This window comes from Panthera onca, chromosome C1, assembly GCF_046562875.1.
Source record: "Panthera onca isolate mPanOnc1 chromosome C1, mPanOnc1 haplotype 2, whole genome shotgun sequence".
Classification (NCBI taxonomy): domain Eukaryota; kingdom Metazoa; phylum Chordata; class Mammalia; order Carnivora; family Felidae; genus Panthera; species Panthera onca.
In genome coordinates this window covers 61578886-61584885 of record NC_138346.1, presented here as the reverse complement: position 1 = coordinate 61584885, position 6000 = coordinate 61578886, and the positions used below count along the sequence as shown (strand labels likewise).

General features: G+C 44.6%; 1 protein-coding gene across 2 annotated transcripts in view; it reads left to right on the top strand.

Annotated features, from left to right (window-relative positions):
- The first annotated feature begins 358 nt into the window (after positions 1-358).
- LOC132671157 (uncharacterized) overlaps positions 359-6000 on the top strand; it is an 86914-nt gene continuing 81272 nt past the window's right edge. The window contains exon 1 of one of the 2 annotated variants that reach the window (XM_078451153.2): positions 359-454. The gene's annotated coding sequence lies outside the window, so the exon portion shown is untranslated. Of the gene's footprint in view, positions 455-2028; positions 2301-6000 lie in introns of those variants that run through there. The other variant, XM_078451152.2, reaches the window with a different exon arrangement.

Here is a 6000-nt window from a genome sequence, read left to right as displayed (position 1 = left end):
ATTATATATTATGTCATTAAATACGTGAAGTACATTTTATGGTCCCGAGCCTTATCACTTACTAGTTGTAAGATCTTCAGCAAGTCCGTTTCTGAATTACAGCTTCTACATCTGTAAAATGGAGCTAAGAATACCTTTTTATTGGTGGTTTTATACAGTTTCTGGAAGTTTTTGACACTCCTCCCATTGAAAGGTGGAGTTCATTTCTGCTCCCTTAAATATGGGCCAGACTCGGTGACTCATGTCTAAAGAATGGGATGTGGCAGAAATAATACCATGTGACTTCTGAGACTAAATTTCCCCTGGCTGTCTCCCTTGTAATGATTGCCCTTGGAAGCCAACCATTTCACCATTTGGTAAAAAAGCCAAGCCACCACAAGGAAAGCTCATGCACAGGTTTTCCAACAGTTCCGGATGAACTTGCAGATGACAACCAACATCAGCTAACAGACATGTGAGTGAGTTTTCAGATTATTCTAGCCCCCACTCTTTGAGCCACCCCAGCTGACACTAGGCACAGCAGAGATAACCGGTCTCCTCCGAGTTCTTCCAAAATTATGAGTAAGTGGATGTTGTCACTGTTTTAAGCCATTAAGTGTTGGGGTGGTTGGTTAGGCAGCGACAAACAACTGGAACCGATTTTGCTAACGTAATAAAACTGAAAACATGCGGCAATGACTTCGGGACTGGTCAGAAGGCAGAATTTGGGAAGGTCTTCAAGAAACTGTCAGTGGACGCTTCACGGTTTTTGGAGACGTCATTGGTTAGGGTTGACAGGAAAGTGAGGAAAATGTTATCAGAAGCTGACATATAGTGGTAGAAAGTTCAGCAACACTGTCATCTGTGGTTATATGGAAAATAGAAATTACACAAATTAACTGCATGGCCAAAGGAGACTTTCAGAGAGAGCACCGAGTGCTGCCTGGGTTTTCTAACCGACTATAGTAAGAGGCAAAGGAAGAGAGATAAGAAAGAACTGTTACATAGTATAGGAGCCAGGAATTGCTGGATTCAAAAATCACGGCTCCAGGGGCACCTGCGTGGCCTAGTGGTTTAAGCCTCCGACTTCAGTTCAGGTCATAGTCTCACAGCTCATGGGTTCAAGCCCCGCGGCAGGCTCTGGCTGACGATTCAAAGGCTGGAGCCTGCTTCGGAGTCTGTGTCTCCCTCTCTCTCTCTCTGCTTCTCCTCCATTTGAGCTCTGTCTCTGTCTCTCTCAAAAATAAATAAAACATTAAAAATTTAAAATAAATAAATAAATAACAGCTCCTCTTTCCCCGCCTCTCCAAATGGCAAAGGAAATGGCTTCCAGGTGAAGATCAAATTCAGAGTGTTACCTGGAAAACAGTTCAAAGGCAAAGCCACCAGTTGACTACAAAACTGGCAAGACCTCACAAAGATTTCAGGCGTTGCTTCATCGACCTTTGCAAGCAGACGAAAGGCATGCAAGGCATGCAAACCGAAAGGGTGTTACCAGACAACAGCTTTGGAGAATCTAAGGTACAGAAGGGCTAAGCGACACTTATGCAAGTGGCTTTTGTCTTTGTTAGTTATCCACTGATTGATAAGAAGCCTACAGCTTTTTAAAAAAAATTTTTTTTTACACTTATTTATTTTTGAGAAACAGAGTGAGACAAAGCGTGAACGGGGGAAGGGGCAGAGAGAGAAGGAGACACAGAATCTGAAGCAGGCTCCAGGCTCTGAGCAATTGGTCAGCACAGAGCCTGATGTGGGGCTCGAACCCACAAACTGTGAGATCGTGACCTGAGCCGAAGTCCCACGCTCAACCGACTGAGCCACACAGGTGCCCCACCTACAATGTTTTTTAAAAGAATTACAGTCGGCTTAGACTGAGAGGGACATTCAGGCCGTCGGTCCCCAGACTCCTAAGGGCAGAGCGCCGCCTAAACAACTATTAGCCCCAAACGTGCTACTTTCAGCGGAGAAGGACAGGCTCCAAGGGTGGAACCGAGAGCGCGGAGGGCGGAGCCAAAAGCTACGTCCCGGAAGTGGGACTGAGGCCTAATTGAACTGGCGCCGCGCTCCCCGGTGGTATCAGAGCGGTGGCTGCATGCCTCCCATTTTTCTCTTTTTTGAACAGCAGTGTGCACAGTGCTTATCCTGGGCGTGTCCCACCACTGTGTATTAGATGCGGTTGGCAGATGGCTTGTCTCTTGATTCATGGGTCTTCAGATTGCCAGGAGCTTCGTCTGGAGAACAGTACCCAAGGAGCCTCTGCTGCTGGACCTGATTTATGTGTCCAGATCGCACCCTCAAGCCTGAGCGTAAGGCTACAGCAGGTGCAGCGTTTAAGGGGTCTAGGTACAGGGCGGGGCTGGTGGGGAGTGGTTGGGGGAGGTGATGAGCGTATTTTGCATGTAGGACGAAATGTAAATAGTTTATGTGCAATGGGTGAATTGTGATAATCTTAAAACATGTCCACAAATTATTTGAAATTCTTCCCGACAAAAAATACAGCTTAATTCCTCCCTGTTTTGAACCATAATTGTCCCCAGTGATTTGCTTCTAACAAGTACAATACACTGTGTGACTTCTCAGACAACATCACAAAACGAGAGACAGCTTTCACCTTGTTTTCTTTCTTCTTGGGATGTCTGCCTTTGGAACCCAGCCACCATTTTGGTAGGAAGCCAAGCAGCCACATGGAAAGGCTGTGTGTAGGTGTCTGGCCCCAGCTCCACCCAAGGTCCTGGCTCACAGCCAGTATCAACAAGCCAGCTGTGAGTAAGCAAGTTTTGAGCCGGCCTCAGCCACCAGTCTCAAGCCACCCCAGATGATGGCGTAGGACAGAAACTGTCCTTGCTCAGAGCTGCCCAAATTACAAATTCACAAGAAAAATAAATGCGGTTATTGTTTTAAGGCACTACGGCTTGGGGTGGTTTGTTATGCAGTGGCAGATACCCGGGTACTGACATGGAAACATCTACTAAAAATGTTCTAATGTCTAAACAAAACCTTGTGACAATTACATCATTTTATGCATTGTAAGTTACAACTACTTTATGGTCCCTGGCTTTATCACTTCTTAGCGCTGGGGTCTTCGGTAAGTCAGTCTCCTGAGGTTTTCTGCAACTGTAAGATAGAGATAAAAATACTTGTCTTTTAAAAAATCATTTATGAAGCAACAAGGAAAATGATCTATTGTAGGTTATAAAACTAGATTCAAATGATTACAACTTTAAAAATGTGTAGGTGAGAAATAAGTGGATTCTATTAGTGGGCTTGAAAGCAACTTTCCTTCGGGGGGCACCTGGGTGGCTCAGTCAGTTAAGCGTTGGACTCTAGATTGCAGCTCGGGTCATGAGTTAGAGCCCCACATGGGGCTCTGTGTGAAGCCTGGTGGGGATTCTGTCTGTCTGCCTCCCCCACCCTTCCTGCTTGCTAAACTTTTTAAAAATAATTTTCCTTCTATTTTCCAAATTTCTGTAAGATTATTTGCTTTAGTAATCAAAAAAATGTAAGTGCTAAAAAAATAAAATAAAAAAATAAAAAAATCCCCTTGTGCATTCCCAGCCCAAACCCAGGGAACGGGTTGGGTCATTTCTTCTCACTGACCTCCCTGCTGGTTCAATCATGTAAAGTGTCTTGTAAGAGTAGCAGAGACAAAACAACATCCTGTTACTTGGGGTTTGGAAGTCAATGAAGGGCTGACTCCAGAACCCAGATATCCTGCCTCCCTAGCCAGTGCACCATTCCCTCACACTGTACCTCTCAATACGAGTTAGTTTTCACCTATATGGGCTACACATTAAAACCAATGTCAAGTTAAATGCTCATCTTTTAAATAACCAGAAGTCCCAGCTGTCTGAGCTCAGAGGCCATGTAATCCAGTGGTCAGGGGAGTTGGTCAAAATGCGTGGGTTGGAAACCTGCCTCCCTCATGTATTATCTGGGGTCTTTGCAGATGTACGTAAGGATTTTTTTTTTTTTTTCTAGACTGTGCGAGCAGGGGAGGGAACAGAAGGGTGGAAAGAGATAAAGAGAAAGAGAGAGAGGGTGAGAGAGCAAATGTTAAGCAAATGTTAATCTACCACGCTCATTGTAGAGCCCGACATGGGGCTCCATCCCACGACCCTGGGATCGAGACCTGAGCCGAAATCAAGAGTCAGATGCTCAACTGCAACTGACTTAGCCACCCAGGTGCCCCATAAAGATCTTGAGAGGAAATCATCCTGGATTACAGAGACGGGCCGTAAATCCACTGGTTAGTGTTCTTATAAGAGAGGAAGACAGAGAAAGCAAAACCCCATGTAAAGATCGACTAGAGACTCGGGTTATGTAGCCACAGACTGAGGAATATCTGGATCCAGAAGAGGTAAAGAAGGGATTCTCCCTTAGGGCCTCAGAGGGAACACAGCCCTGTGGACACCTTGATTTCGGGCTCCTAGCCTGCAGAACTGCGAGAGAATACATTTCGTTGTTTTGTGGTAATTTGTTACGGCAGCTCCGGCAAACTACCGGAGTGGATGAAGCTCAGTCACAACACTGGACGAAAAAAACACTGAGGTTACAGGGGGAAAATGATATTTAAATAAAGTTTTTAAAACATGCAAACTGATACTTTAGATTATTTATAGGTACATGTAAATAAAAGCATAAAGAAACAAGTGGGAATGATAAGCACCAGATCTAGGGATTGGGAACCGTGAGGAAAGAAGGGCACACAATGGGGGTTCACAGAGGGCTTCAGCTGTGTTGATGATACTGAGTTTCTTTTTAAGAGGGAGAGAGAGGGCGCACGTGAGCAAGGGGCATAGAGAGAGAGAGAGAATCCCACGAGAGGTAGAGAGAGAGATGTGGGGCTCACCCGAAGCAGGGCTCAAGCTCACCTGATGTGGGACTGGAACTCATGAACCTGATAATGGCCTGAGCTTAATGACTGGGCCACCCAGGCGCCCGATAATACTGGGTTTCTGAAGCGGAGTGGTCAGGTCAAGCATGATCAATATCCTGTTTTTAATACCATTGTGTAGGACTAAACTATTTCATGATTAAATTTAAAATAACATTTGAAAGGAGAAAGGAGAAGGACGTGAAGGGAGGTGGATAGCCTCGAAGGTGGTGAACCTCCTTCTCGGGTAGCACATGACCTTTCAAATGTCAGCCAGAACAACATGATTTGGTGCGAGTGTTATCTCCCGACGCTTAATAAGCAGTTGAAAAGCACTTTGTTAATATTCAGAGTTCTGATGTCGTTTATAAATAATTCCAATAGTAACCTTTTTCATTGGAAAAACACCTGTATAGTGCTGACTCTGATTACTCCCTGTGGATCTTGCTTAGCTAAAAATTAATATATCATACTTTCTAGAATGACAGACTGTGGGCTGGAATCAGAGAAAACAGTAATTTATAAGATGGAGTAATTACTGGACGATCCAGGTACTATTTACTGACTTTCTTCTTCTTTGTTCTCAAGCCAGCAAAATTATCGAGTCCACGTTCCCAGAGTCCTTTTATTAGCCTTAATCTTAGGTTGTCTATCAAAAACAATACTGTTGTGGATTAATAAACACCACAAGCCCATAATAAGCGGCACAGGCCCTTCGTCCTCTGCGGTAATAAGTGAGCTCAGCTGAAGCATTATCAAAGTGTGACTGACTAGCTGGGCTTTTGGGCGCTTGCTCCCTTGGCATGACTGAGGCCACCTCCCTGGCTGTGCTATTTGGAATATCCACCAGGTGGCAGCAACTCCTTGGCTGCCAACCAGTGGCCTCCAAGGACAACTGAGGCCGCCATTGACTTCCTCCTCACCAGTTGGGCGGTTGTGGTGTCAAAGTTAGATTTAGTGGTTTCTCTTTGAGCTGGGATTTAGAAAAACATTGCGACCATTTTCAATTAGAAAGTATTCAGGTTTAATCAGAACTAACATAAACAATAATTTGATATGGGATATATGCAGTCTCACATTCTTTCCCTTTTTTTTCAGTACACTTGGTGAAATACTTTATTATTTTTAAAACATTCCTATTTCCCACA